The sequence below is a fragment of the Crocuta crocuta genome, unplaced genomic scaffold (assembly GCF_008692635.1).
Source record: "Crocuta crocuta isolate KB4526 unplaced genomic scaffold, BGI_CrCroc_1.0 scaffold235, whole genome shotgun sequence".
NCBI classification, from domain to species: Eukaryota; Metazoa; Chordata; class Mammalia; order Carnivora; family Hyaenidae; genus Crocuta; species Crocuta crocuta.
The window spans coordinates 7,353,513-7,369,174 of record NW_027531285.1 but is presented as its reverse complement, the minus strand read 5'-3'; the positions used below and the strand labels follow the sequence as shown (position 1 = coordinate 7,369,174).

General features: G+C 37.1%; 1 protein-coding gene across 1 annotated transcript in view; it reads right to left on the bottom strand.

Moving 5' to 3' along the window:
- Positions 1-15,662, bottom strand: part of SLC26A7 (solute carrier family 26 member 7) — a 116,109-nt gene that overhangs the window by 67,700 nt on the left and 32,747 nt on the right. The window lies entirely within an intron of this gene.

Sequence of the window (15,662 nt, the reverse complement as noted above, 5' to 3'; positions counted from 1 at the left end):
TGAAGAACTGATGTGAAGGGATTTCTTAAATTTTATATATTCAATATCTTTAGTTTTCTTGAGAACATAACTAGGTTGCAAGGCTTTCCAAACGTTACTGCGTACAGTGTAATTGCTTCAGTTAAAGTGAATGCATTTTGTCCCCCTGAATATTGGCTTTTCATTTTTTCTCTTTTCCTAATCACGTAGGTCACAATAAAGGGAAGTATGCTCAAGTCAGTTCACATATGGGGCTCTGCGGAGAAAAATTAAATTTGCACTTATCGTACTTTAATGAAAAAAAAATTCGGGTGGACACAATTCACTACTCCATACCCAGTAGGTTTAAAAATCTCAAAAGCACTGAAGGAAAAAAAAACCATTTCTTGAATTTCTCCCAGGTTCTGAGAAATAGAAACACTTTTTTGACTAGAAACTCTATCAAGTAGCTCTAAACAGCCAATATTAATAAGAAGATATCAGGACTTATTTGTATGTGGAGAAGAGCAAAAGATAGAGTTAAAATAAAGGGATATAAATTCAGAAACCCTAGAATCAGTAGAAAAGTCATTTTCCTTAAACATTTCCTTGCTATTCTTGTACTTCATGACCAAACAAAATTATCAACACTGAGTGTAGAAGTTGTGCATTCAACTTTGCTGGGCAAAAGATGACCAGAAGAATCAAAATTCATCTCTCTATTAACATAGTAATGGTTAGTGTTCATCCTTGGGTGGACACAGAGCTTTTAGAAGATGGCCCATCCTTTGACTGAATACTACTGTATAAACTCAGTCATAGAAACTACAAAACAGGGGTGTCTGGGTGGCTCTGTCAATTAAGTATCCAACTTCAGTTCAGTCATGATCTTGCAGTTTGTGAGTTCAAGCCCTACATCGGGCTCTGTGATGACAGCTTGGAGCCTTGAGCCTACTTCAGATTCTGAGTTTCCCTCTCTCTCTCTGGTCTCCCCCTACCTCTCTTAAAAGAAATAAACATTAAATTTTTTTAAAAAAACTACAAAACATAAAATTCCATGTTTTGAAAGTAACATTAAATTGTATCCATGAGTATCCACACTAGAAAAGGGACACAAAGTTGGTCATGTTGATATATCCTCTCAATGTGTTAATTGTCATATGTAGGCCAGGTCCTAAAATCCTTGTTGGAAAATAAGATTATTAAAGAAATCAGAGGAAAGAACAGCAATGAGACCTGCCTCTATGAAGAGGTGACAATGATGAAAAAGAGAAGTATAAAGTGCTATCTGGTAACACTAGAGCATAAATTGCAAAATGTATAATTTCTATCATATTGCAATGTCTTTTAACCAAAAGCGATGATGCTCTGAACTTGCGTCAAAGTGGAGTTTTCTGGGCTCAAATCTGAAAACCGAAGTTGTAATCCTGGTTTCACTACATCCTAGCGCTGTGACTATAGAAAACTTGCAGAAATGTTCTGAGCCTCATTGTCATCTATAAATCATTAGAGTGAAGTCTATGCTACCCATCTTGTAGAATTATTATAAAATGAATGTGAAATAATATAAAAGCTTCAAAACTTGTAAACTGTGCAAAATATGTGATGAGCCAGGAACATCATGAGGTGTTGTGGATATTTACTCAGTATGAAAAACCAGCCACAGTTTTGAAAATGTAGAAAGGGCCACCCCACACCACAACTCAGGAAAACTTGAAAGATTTTATAGGTGCAGAAAGAGAGGTATTTGAATTGTTTGAAGTTTAGCACCCCTCGTTTATTCAATATTGAATAAAAGCAATCTGGATTGCCAACATAGAAATCAGGCATTCTGTTTTTGCCCAGAGGAAGCCTGAGCAGCAGCCTCCACTACTAACATTTTTTTTTTTTTTTCCAGAAACTGTGTGTGTGTTTGTCAAAGGAGAAAGGTCCTGAGGGAAATATGCAATCAATGGTATAGGTACAAATGGAACACACTGATCTTCTTGGCAACTCTTGATTCATAGTCTGTTGATTTTCATCCTGAAAACACAATCAGTTAAGAAAAACATTGAACCAATTTTCCCCAAGCATCTATCTACTAGTAAGTAAATTCCAACTTATGGCATTAACTCTTACAGGCCCTAAGGATAAAATTAGCATATTATTGGGGTAAGATGAACACCAGAGAGTTGAATTTTCAATTCAGCTAAATGCAGCAGACAAGCAATCCAAATCTTTGAAATTGTGAAACCTGTTTGCATATGTGGAATTTTATGCATACATGGAATGTTGGAAAGTTCTTATCTGTATGCCAGGAAATCTTACCTTCATTTATTTTGAGAAGCAAAATCTTTTGGGAAGCCTTGTACAAACCATCATTATTTTACTTTCTGTTTAATATTTGTTTCCTAAATTCTAACATCTTTTTAGAGGAGTTAATGATTTTTCGTGCCCAAGAAACAAAGGTCACTTAACCCAAAGTCATTCACCAACCACTTCCAGCTCACTACTGTCTACTAGTAACAGCTTCTTATTTATTTCCACAACCTGAATGTTACAAATGGAAGGGTCCAGGAAAGTACAAGACATGAAGAGCTCAGCCATTTCACATATTGAAAATACATATACATACCTTGCAACTGACAGCAGAAAAAATGGAGTACCCTCCTTTAAAATTTAGCCAAAGACTCAAAGTGTTTTTCTACTTGTACACAATTTTATGTTTTAAAAAAATCTTCCCAGCAAGGGATAAATCCCTAAAATGGAGAGTTCTCAACTCTGAAAGGTCAACAAGCCCCTTAAGAGCTTATTTCTGATACAAATCATTAGGTATGTAAAGGATGATCACAAACATGTGAGATTTAACTGAAGAGAAATTACTCTCTCCTAGATGACAATATTCTCCAGAACCCAAGACAATGGTGGCTATTTTAAGGATAAAGAGGAAGAGGAAGACGGGAAAGAGAAGGATAAGAAAGAGAAGAATGAGAAATTTTAGAACTCCTCTTCTCCACTGCTCACATTTTAATAATTTATCCACATAAAAATTAGGGCTCTAGGATATAGAGGCTGATTTACACAGCTTGAATGCAGCAAGTACCCATGAAACATGGGTTTTGTTAGAAGCACCCACAGATGGATGTGGCTTCCAAGGTTATCTTACAACTTAAGTATTCAAAATGAGGATCCTTTTAGTCTATTTTGCGTGTAGGCCCAGTATTTAAATTCTACACTAATGTTAAGGACTTGTTTTTTTTTTTAAAGCTAATGACTTAATAAATAATCACCTCAGCTGCTTTTACAATAATATAGATGACAATAACTCTAATCTGGTGAGCCAACTCCCTAACTTTGGCCATGTAATGTTTTATGAGAAAATAAATTTTATACAATCAATATATTTCAGCTGTTTGTAGTAATTCTGACGATCTGGGCTAATGCTGAAAACCTCTGACACACATTATCAAGGTTCACTAGCATGATACTATTGGGTAACATTTCTATAAACACCATGTGTTCTATATAAATTGAATATATATCAGATTTCAGGCCATTTTTTTGCAAGTGGCCTTCAAATAGTGAAAAAGGAAAAGAGATATAGTAAACAAATACGCTATCCAAGTGGATGGAATACAGCATGTATTTCAGGGTTGTTGTTTTTTTCAGCTTGTCTGCAACCTGTTTTTTACATTATACCAAATTATTTCTTTGTCTGTTCAATAAATATTTCCTGAATACCTGTGAGGGGCTAGGCACAACATGGTTGCAGAATACAGACATAAAGGTATAGTTCATATTTAAAAAAAAAAAACAAGACAGGTGAAATGAAGATGTTGGGAGGGGGCCCTTTTAACCAGAAGCACAGAGAACTGTAGTGTAGGTGTTACTAGGAAGGTAAAGTCTGAGAAGCTCTTTGGGTGGGAGCTAAAATGCTAAGAGCTGTATTCTTCACAGAGTATGCTGCTTTGGGGAAGAGAGCTAAAGGGGTCATGACAATAGGAAAACAATTTAGTGCTGCATGGAGGTATGGAAAAAAAAAAAAAAAGTCTGTGTGGCCAGAAAACCCAGAGCAAAAACTGTCAAATGGATACCTATGAATATGTATGCTGCAGAACTGAAAACATAAAACCCTCCTCCATACCTTATGGTACTAAAAGGGAATGAGCTATTAAGCCATGCAATGACATTGGTGATCTTTTAGTGATTATTGTTAAGTGAATGAAGACAGTATGAACAAGTTATATGCTGCATGATTCCATTTATGTGATATTCTGGAAAAGGCAAGACTATAGAGACAGTAAGCAGATCAGTAGTCACCAAGGGCTTGGGAGTGGGAGAATGTATATTAAGTAAAACACAGGGAGTTTGCCAGTTTGGTGAAACTATTCTGTATGATACTGTAATGGTGGATACATAACATAAGCAGATGTCAAAACCCATAGATCTTTACAGCATAAGAGTGACCCTTAATGTATGAAAATTTTAAAAAAATCATTTGCTCAGGAGATCCTGGACTAAAATATGACAAAAAATCTGAAAGCCACTGATGTGTTTACTATCTTTATAAATTCTTTCTTTTCCAGAGTGTCATTTAAATGACCTTATATTATAGACTTTTCAGACTAAGTAGATGATATAACCTCACGAAAAGGGATGGCAAAAAAAATTGCTCATGTGTGGGGTGCCTGGATGGCTCAGTTTTTTGAACGTTGACTCTTGGTTTCAGCTTAGGCCATGATCTCATGGTTCATGAGTTCAATCCCCACATCAGGCTCTACTCTGATAGCCCAGAGCCTGCTTGGGATTCTCTTTCTCCCTCTCTCTGCCCCTCCCCTGCTTCGTCTCTCTGCCTTGCTCTCAAAATAAATAAATAAACTTTAAAAAATGTTTAAAAAAGTATGTTCACCCTATATTAATGCAACACATTTCTTAGTAATTAATAACAGTTTTTCATATGTGTTCTATTAGTGTGTATTTCCTTGATGAGCTTCACTTCCAGAATCAATTAATTATGAAAATTGAGAATTGCCAATCCATTTAGGTTAGCTAGCATTTCTTTATAAGTTCTCAAACAAAAGGGGCGACTAGGTGGCTCAGTCGGTTAAGTGTCTGACTCTTGACCTCAGCTCAGGTCATGATCTCATGGTTCTTTAGTTCAAGCCCATGTTGGGCTCTGCATTGACAGTGAGAACCCTGCTTAGGATCCTGTCTTTCCCTCTCTCTGCCCCTTCCCCTCCTGTACTCTCTCTCTCAAAATAAATAAATAAATTTAAAAAAATTTTAAAAAAATTTCTCGTGTGAAGAACTCCGGAAATGAGTAAAGTCTGTAAAACCAACGATAAAAAAGAAACACTGTACTCCAGGTGTTAAGGTTATTTTCCATGGGGATAGGAGTTAACAATCCTGAAACCAGTATCCATATATACTGAAATTTTAAAAACTAAGTAGATGGATGGTGAATGGTGGGAGCCAAGTTTCCCACTGTTAGAGAAGACCAGCAAGGGGAGAAGGCTAGGATGACCAATATGGTAAGGGACTAGAGTTGAGGACATCCAGAAACTTGTGTTTAAGGACAGATATAGATAATCAGCTTTTGATTTTTTAAATTTAGCAGACAATGCAAAACATTTTCTCATTGTATTACTTTTAAAAGCAACAAACCTGAAAAATGCACACTCTAGTTCTGAAATATAAACTCAACCTGGTANGATAGATAGATAGATAGATAGATAGATAGATAGATAGATAGATAGATAGTTATGTCCGCAACCATGGGTTAATATACACACATACATGTCCTTAGTCAGTCATCCAAGAGGGTTAGACCCAATAACACCCTGTTCACAATGAACACATGCAGCACCCAGATCTTGACCTTTATTCTACAGTAAAAGGAACCAGGGTTCCCTGGAGAAATGGGTGATTCTAGGACTAAGGCAAGAAATATACATTATGAACCTGAATCCCCTTGTAGTGCCAGAAAGAAAGAAAATGCTCCAAAAACAAAGAACCAGATACATGGGGGCATGTCAAGGAGGGACACAGGAGCCTAGTGAAATATCTCCCAAAGTCTAAAGCTAGAACAATTTGAGGAACAACATAGGTAAAGTAGCACTGAATTATAACCCAAAGGATAAAATAAATATCCTTGAGCCCGTATTGATATAAATACTTGATTATATCTTAAAAATGAGAGAGCTGGGAAATCTCATGTGTAAGTTATTATTCCAAAACTTTACCTAGACACTCCTCACTCATTATCTAAACTCCTCACGTAAGGTAACTCCCACCTCTTAAGTGGGCTCTGCCCATAGACGTCTTTCCAAAGAATACAGTGGGGAAAGCGGGGGAATAGAGAAACTTTACATTGGAGGAACTTGACAAACACTAGTTCAGGCAGGTGATTAAGGTTAACATCAGGAGTTACAAGTTATATTAATAGTCTATACTCTTGCTATGATGTAATGAAAATGTCACTCTATCTCCCTGGTCTTCCTCCTAAAAATCCATAACCCTAGTATAATCATTAGAAAAACAGCAGACAAATCCCAACTGGGGAACATTTTATAGAAAGCTGACCAGAAGGCCTCAAAACTATGAAGATAACCAAAAACAAGAAAAGTCTTAGAGATTTTCATAGTTAAGAGGGGCCAAAAGGGAGACAGGACAATTAAATGCGATATGGTATACTGGATAGGATCCTGGAATAGAAAATTAACGTTAGTAAAAATTAAGGAAAGCTGAATACAGCATATGGACTTCAGTTGATAGCAACATATCAATCTGGTTCATTAATTGTGGCTAATATGGCACATTAATGTGAGACATTACATTAATAGGGGAGATTTGGGTGGATGGGCTAGGTGACAACTCTGTATGCCCTCTTTCTAACTTTACTGAAATCTAAAAATATTGTAAAACAAAAAAGTTTTTTAAAAAGGGAAAGAAAAGAAATCCCCTCTACCTCTTCCACAGAATCTTCAGGTAAGATGACATTTCTCCCCAAAGTGTGTGCAATGCATGACGGGTTCCTGAGTTCTGCACACTGGGCACAAGAGAAAAGAGGGACCCTCAGAGGAGCTTCAGACAGCTGGGCTTCGGGGGTATGACATGTGCATAAATAACCACACCAAGACAAGCGTGCACTTACATAAAAGAGGAATAGAAAATGTGCCACAGTAGCACCTGGGTGGCTCAGTCAGTTCCGTGTAGGACTCTGGATTTCCATTCATGTCATGATTCCAGGGTTGTGCAATCGAGCCCCGCATCAGGGTTCCTCACTGAGTGTGAAGCCTGCTTGAAATTCTTCCTCTCTCTCTCCCTCTCTCTTTCTCTTCCCCTCCCCTCCTCACTCCCTCAATTGCTTACAGGTGGAAGCACCCTCTCTCTCACCATCAAAAAGAGAGAGAAAGAATGAGAGAGAGAAAATGTGCCACAGATTTCAGAGAGAGAAGGAAATTATTCTGGATAGGGGTAAACTTGTGCCTTGACACATGAGGGAGAATCCAAATGAGAGAAGTTATTAGAAAGACTTCCAGAAAAAGGGAAGAATATGAGTATAAAGCAGGACAGTATGGGACATGTTCAGAGGATGCGGAGCTGCTAGTTTCGAAGGAGCACAACTAGCCAAAAGGGAGTAATAGAAAATAAAGCAATACATTTTGAAGTCAGAGTATGGAGCACCTTAAAAGTAGTGAAAAGGGAGTTTTCGAGGAGCGAGTGACATCACTCTCTCATACATTTATTAAACACCTAATTTTGCCAAGAAGTGTGTTGCACACTGGCTCAAAAATCAGAGCCGGGCTTTGGTAGAATTAATCTGATGATAAAATGTGGAACAACTGACCATTTAAAATGTTAGTATCAGAGGAGCAACCAAAGGAAAAAAGACAGAAAACATCTCAATTGGACTCAGCAGGAATGGAGAACAGAAATGAGCCATGTGCTGAACTATTGATCATATGCCCAGGAAACAGAGTTTATTGTCCATTTGATTTTTTTTTTATTGTCAAATGTAGAAATTCACGGCGTGCAAGAATTATCTTTATTTGGAATTCTATGGTTGCGAGAGACATCATAATCTTTTCATTTCTCAGACTTTCCTAGAAAAATATAGCCTCTACAAGCCATGAGAGACTCTTGAATACTGAGAACAAACTGAAGGCTGATGGGGGTGCGGGAGACAGGAGGAGGGGTGACGGGCATGGAGGAGGGAACTTGTTGGGATGAGCACTGGGTGTTATATGGAAACCAATTTGACAATAAACTATAAAAAATATAAAATAAAAAAATATAGCCTCTAATGCAAGAGGCAGTGAGAATCAACAATGCTAGGGGTGGACAGTGATTTGACTCTTCTGCCTTCCTTCCTACCCCAGTTATAGAAAACAATGACATTGTATAATGGGATGATTGGAGCATGACAGTATTAGCAGTATTAAAAGACACAGGAGCATGGGAAGTCGTTGTATTTTCATTGTTCATTGGGTGGTGGCTGGGGGGCAGCTGTGGGAAGAGGTAGGCGACTGCATTGACTATGTCTTCACATTTTAGCAGGACGGATCTGGCAAAATCCATAACCAAATTAGAAAATTATGATACATTTTCTTACTCCTTTTTCATTAAGAACTATACTACAGTTTAAACAATCTAAACACATTCCTTATCTTCTGGTCATGGAGAAAGGGAGAAAATGGTCAATTAGAAAAAAAAAGTCTCAATTCAATTTTGGCTATTTAACATAGTGATAGCATTAACATTTAATTGACCTTTTTCTTATTCAAGTTATTCAACTTACATTTAATTAAATGCCAGCTGCTGGAATTATAAACAGTCTTTGCTCTAGAGACTCACAGTCTAGAAGGGGATGCGTAAATATGTGAGAAATATTTCCTGGTAGATTAAGAAGTTCTATCAGGTAAGTCCTGAGCAATGTTTCACCAAAGGAAGGGGAGGCAATCAGTTATAACCACATCCAGAGATATCAGGGAGGGCTTCTCTGAGACGATTATATTTAAGGTGAGCCTTGAAGGACTTGCAAGTGACATGGAAAGTGCCTTGAGGGCCTGGAGAATGGCGGGCACACAGTTGTACAGCCAAGGCCATTGTCCCAGCACGCAAGTCATGCCTGGTGCATAGGCTGCTGCTACTATTAAGGAAGTGAAATGTGGGAAAGAACTAACAAAATGCCTGGCCTTAGACATTACTGGGTTGGGGCACCTGGGTGGCTCAGCTGGTTAAGGGGCTGACTCTTGATTTCAGCTTAGGTAATGATCTCATGGTTCGCCAGCCCTCTGTCAGGCTCCGTGCTGACAGGGTGGAGCCTGCTTGGAATTCTCTCTCTCTGCACCTTGCCTGCTCTCTCTCTCTCAAAATAAATAATAAATAAATAAACATTGAAAAAAGTTATTAGGTTGACTTCTTTGCTTCCGCCTCAGTATGAGTTTAAAAAGCCTTGCAGTGTAGCAGTTAGGAGACTGTATACTGGAATCCAACTCCTACTTTGCTAGTTTTTAGTTATAAGATTCTGAATAAGTCATTTCACCTTTCAGTACCTCCATCTGCATAATGGGAGCAATAATATTACTTATCTCATAAAATCTTGATGGGGACTGAATGTGTGAATAAATGCAGTAAAATGAGAACAGAACTTGGCATATAATAAGATAATAAATATTATTATTGTTTTTACTGTGAAGGATTTTCATTTTTATAAATTTAAGGATGTTATAATTCTAGTTTTGAGTGTATTACTTCTTAGCTTTGCCAGGTAGAAATACAGCTGGAAAGATTTAGATTATACAGAGTAACGATTTGCTGACTAAAATGGTTGGGAAATAGTGTAACATCATCAAAAGGGATTTTACATTGTCCTCCGCCTGCACTTCAAAAGAATGATGTGAATGATTTTTCTGGAAGGAGTATGTATGACGTGTTGAATAGGCAGGTTAAACTAATCTATATCTTAAATCCTTTCCATACTCATGATCCCCTACACCCCAAAAAAATGTTAGTACAAAACCGAAAGTAACTGAAGATTTCCTATTTGGGTCTGCAGTTGGTTTTTATCATCCCTGAAGACACAAGACTGTGTGTTTCCAGAATGTACCCGTCCAATAATACAAGGCGCTGGCACTAAATACCCCACCTGTGTCACCCCATGCTTGTGCAACTGTCAAACAAAGGAGCTATATATCCCCCTGTCCTCCAGGGCAGAAATCCTGTCCCATGGTTGCTTCAGAAAAGTAGAGCTTGGGAAAACTTCCAGAAGTAAATGGGCAGGGGACAATCCCAGACCCCTCTCAGTTCTTGGAAAAGGGAATGGGCAAAACGCCCAACATGAGAATAAGAAAAGCTACAGGGAGAAGAGAACAATGGTTTTAAAAGTGCCCTGACTGTTATTGAGTGTTTGTTTCCCCAACAGAAATGCTAACTGATGTTGGCATTTTAAACAAGACCACTTTGCCTTGAAATTAACACCCCATTTCTGTGAGTGAGCAAGCATCTCCTTTCTTGGCTGCTACTGGTTTTTGGCTACAAAATCCTTCTTTTTTCTTTTTTTTTTCCTTTTTTTGAAAAGTAACGCTAATAGCACAAAATTGCATCAGTTACAGCAGAAACACTTTGCAAGATGAGACATATAATGTACCTTAGAAGTAGATGGCAGAAATGGAAACAAAAAGATTCCCAGACCAAAAATTTCAGTTAGAATCAGATACTGCATGAGTTCTAATCACAGGGGTCCCTGCTATGTTACAAAACCTAGAAAATCAACAACAATAAAGGTATTACAGAGAGGAAGAAACCAGAGAAAAATAATATAGTGAATATATTTTTATGAAACTCTAGAAAATACAAACTAATCTATAGTGATTACTGGTTGATGGGAGGTGGGGTCCTAAAGCAGTGAGAAGGTCAAGTGTCAAGGAAAAATTTGGGGGAGTCACCAATATTTTCACTATCTTGAGTGTGGTGATGGCTTCACAGGTATGTGTATATGTCAAAACTTGTCAACTTTCACACTCTAAATATGTGGAATTTATGTGTGGCAATTATATCTCAATAAAGTTGTTTTTAAGAGGCCCTTAATCTAATCTATAACATAGAAACCTATCATATTACATTAATGTGGTTGTATAAGTACACGTTATACTAGCAATATAAAAGAAATGGTAAGGGAGAAGAGAGACAGGAATTATTTCTTTGCCTGAATGACAACGAATGAGATATATTTGAATGCATTTATGTTTATGACATACACATAAACAGCTTATCTAAAAGGTAATCAAATCACTACTAGGCAACTCTGTTTAATATGATGAAAGCAGCCTATGGTAAGGAGTGCATCATTCTCAGTGCAAGAAAGACCAAGTACACACAAAAAAAAATGAATAAGAGTATTGAAAACTTAAAACAACATAACCAATAAGGTAGAACTTACAGCTATACACTAAGAAACTATACTTTCTTTTCCGCAAGTGCTTATGAAACATCTACAAAAATTGATATGTTAGGTCCTAAGGAAAACATCAGTAATTTAGAAAATGTAGAAATATTACAAATAGCGCTCTCTGACCACAATGCAATAACACCAGAAATTATTGGGAAAATTGAAAATCAAAGAAACCCATTCGTTTGGAAATTTATAACCTTTCTCTAAATGACTTTGGATAAAAGGGGAAATATAAACTGAAAAGTACAGAATTTCTAAAAAAATATTGACAGTTAAACACTATCAGAATCTATGGAAAAAACATTTCAAGCAATGAGCATGGGAGAATTCACTAAATGCACTAAATGCTTTTATCAATGAAAAATTTTAAATTATATTAAATAATTGAATTTCCAGCTCAAAAACTAGAAAAGGAATAAATAAACTAAAAAAATAGCAAAAGAAAGGAAACAATAAAGATAAAGGCAGAGGGGGCACCAGGGTGGCTTAGTCGGTTGAGCGTCCGACTTTCGCTCAGGTCATGATCTCGCGGTTCGTGGGTTCGAGCCCCGCATCGGGCTCTGTGCTGACTGCCAGCTCAGAGCCTGGAGCCTGTTTCAGTCTGTGACTCCCTCTCTCACTGACCCTCCCCTGCTCACGCTGTCTCTCTCTCTCCTAGAAATAAATAAAACATTAAAAAAAAAAAGATAAAGGCAGAGGTAGCAATGGAAAAAAGTAGACATACTATTTCAAAATCCTACTCTTTTAAAAAATAATGAAAATAGATAAACCACTAGCTAATTTGATTGAGAAAAAAGATAAAAGCACAAATATAAACTGAGAAAATGTCAAAGCAGAAAACATAAAACCAAGAAACTGTTTAAAAAGCAGAAGATATCAGAGACCTATGTACAAATTTGAAAATCTAGATAAAAAGAATAATTTTCTAGGGAAATACAGATTACCAAGTTTGACCATACTGGAGACAGAGTTCTGCGACCGACCTATTTTATAGAATAAACAGAGAACGTTATCAAGAAATTACCCCCAAAAACAGCACCAGGGAACAGATTATTTCAATGGAGGACTTTTTAAAGGCGTCTTCTACAAACCTTCTAAAACTAGTCTCATTAGAAGTACTTAAGAACACTGGAAAAAATAGGAAGAATATAAAATATATATAACTAGATCTGATAAAGACAGCACAAAAAAGAAAACTATAGTCGACTATCACTGAAGAAAAAGGGTGAAAACGGACTAGATAAAATATTGATCAATAGAATCCAAAACCACGTTAAGAATAAAATACACCATGATCAAGTGGGAGTTACTAATGTTACTTCAACACTAGGAGATCCATTAATATAATATAACACAATAGACTTCAGAGGAAAAATAATATGATTATCTCTATAGATGCTGAAAAAGCCTGCAGCAATATTCAATATTTTTCCTAATTTCTATTAAAAATACAAAAATAAAGCAATAAATGATTTCTTAACATGACAAAATATATACACTCTATTCCCAAGGCCAAGTATCTTCATAGAGATGTTAATGACATTTTGAGTAAGTTCAAGAAAAGGCAAAAAATCTCAGTTTCCATTATAGCAGGTATCATCTACTGTGATTGAATAAGATAAATCACAAGTCATATTATTTTGTAAAAAAAAAGTAAAAATATCTCTATAAAATACTAGAAAATCAATGAATCATAAGCTCATTTAAACTTTTTTACAGTTAGTTTTTGAGAGACAGAGAGAGAGAGAAGAGGAGGGGCAGAGAGAGAGATGGAGAGAAAGAGAGAAAGTAAGTGAGAGAGAGAGAGAGAGAGAGAGAGAATCTCAAGCAGTTTCCACACTGTCAGCTAAGAGCCCTATGTGAGGCTCGAACTCACGAACCGTGAGATTGTGACCTGAGCTGAAATCAAGAGTCAGACACTTAACTGACTGAGCCACCCAGGAGCCTCTAAAACTCATTTAAATAGTCATAAACAATCAAACAAACAAAACCAAAACAGAAAAAACCCCAACAACTCAATAAGACATGAGGATATATAATTAATAGACTCAAGCACTCCATATGTACATGTACACAAGACTAGGACTTGCCTATTCACTTTCTTCATCCAAGAATAATTACAGTTTCCTAATCATGACATGTCCAGTTACCCCTCTCCCCACTAGACTGTATCTTATATGAAGAGTGACCTGAGCCCATTCTCTCCCTCCTGTATTCCCTATGTCTAAGGGATATCTGGCTAGAGTAGAGATCCAATAAGGTTGTTTTTTGTTTTTGTTTTTGTTTTTGTGGCTACCACTGATTTTAATCTTTCTAGCAATTATCACGTTCTTTATCATTAGCAGAATTCCAGTTTTGTTTACTTTTCTTTCTGTGAGGTATTCAAGGAAGGAATTCCTTTCCATGCCCCAGCGGTGAATTTTAATTAGTCGAAGACAATCATGGTGGTATTACCCCCACCACAGTGGCAATTAATTTAAGAATGGGCATGTGATACCTTTTTTTTTTTTAATGTTTTATTTATTTCTAGGAGAGAGAGAGACAGCGTGAGCAGGGGAGGGTCAGAGAGAGAGGGAGTCACAGACTCTGAAACAGGCTCCAGGCTCTGAGCTGGCAGTCAGCACAGAGCCCGACGCGGGGCTCGAACCCACGAACCGCGAGATCATGACCTAAGCGAAAGTCGGATGCTTAACCGACTAAGCCACCCAGGCGCCCCTGGCATGTGATACTTTTAAGCATGAGAAGTCCAATAGGGATTTTCTAGTGAAAGTTCTCCTTCCTGACAAATAAATGTACAAGGGAAACTGCCAATTTTCTGAGTCTTGCTGTGATTATGTGAGGACATGTGCCTGGCACAATGGCAACATCTTGAATCGTGCAGTCATGGGGCAAAGGGTCACCTAGGAAGAAAAGTAACCAGCCAAGGATGGTATAGCAGGAAGATATAAAAAACATGGGCTATTGATGAAAATATAGGTACTGAATTAACCAACCAGGAATTCTGCTACTACCAAGAATTCTTGTTATGTGAAACACTAAACTCCATCTTTTAAGCCACTTTTATGTGTATATGATATTTTCTACAGCTAAAAGCATCTTAACAGATACATTTGTTAAATAAAGAAATTAATGGAAAAATATCAATAGCTTCTATAGACAGAAACAATAACTAGGTAGAGGACATAATGGTAGAGAAATTCCCAAGAATAATAGCAACAAAGATGATTAAATAGTTGAGAATAAATACTTAGAAATAACTGTACAAAACTTGTAAGAAGAAACACTCCTGAAAGACTAAAAAGTCTAACAAAATTAGACTGGAACAAAAAGAAAGGCAACTTGCTCTTGGATAGGATAATTCAACATCATAAAGATGTCAATTTAACACAATCCTAATAAAAATAATGACAAGGTTTTTAAATGGATCTAGACGAGTTGATGCTAAAGTTCAGAAGAAAGAACAAACTTGCACAAATAGCCAGAAACATACTAAGATAAAATTACAAAGGTGGACTAATCCTACCAGATCAAACCAAACTACAAGTCCTCATAACTAAAACAGGGTGCTACTGCCACACAAATATATATACACACCAACATGACAGGAGAGAGTAGTTCTAAGTAAGTATGGAAATGGTAGAGGTGGTGTTACAAACTGTGGAAGCATAGGCGAGTGTGTTAATAAATGTCACTCGCCCAACTGGGCAGCCATTTGGAAAAAGAATGCAATTAGATCCATATCTCCCAGCACACACAAGAACAAATTCCACACTGATCAGGAAAGTAAATGTAAGAAAAAAATCAAATAGAAAGTAATTTAAGGGTGCCTGGGTGGCTCAGTTGGTTAAGTGTCTAACTTTGGCTCAGGTCATGAGTTCTGGCCCTGCTTCAGGCTCTGTGATGACAGCTCAGAGCCTGGAGCCTACTTTGGATTCTGTGTCTCCCTCTCTGTCCCTCTCCTGCTTGCGCGCTCTCTCTCTCTCTCTCTCTCTCAAATAAATAAACATTAAAAAGATTTTAAAAAAAGAAAAGAATTGAATAAGTTAAAATTTTAAGAATATGCTGAATTCTTCTATAAACTTAGTGTAAAGGGAAAGCTTTCTTTTTTTAATAAAGTTTATTATTTATTTTGAGAGAGAGAGAGACAGTGCAAGTGAAGGAGGGGCAGAAAGAGAGGGAGAGAGAGAGGCTCCATGCAGGCTCCATGCTGCCAGCATACAGCTCAAACTCACAAAACTGTGAATCATGACCTGAGCTGAAACTAAGAGTC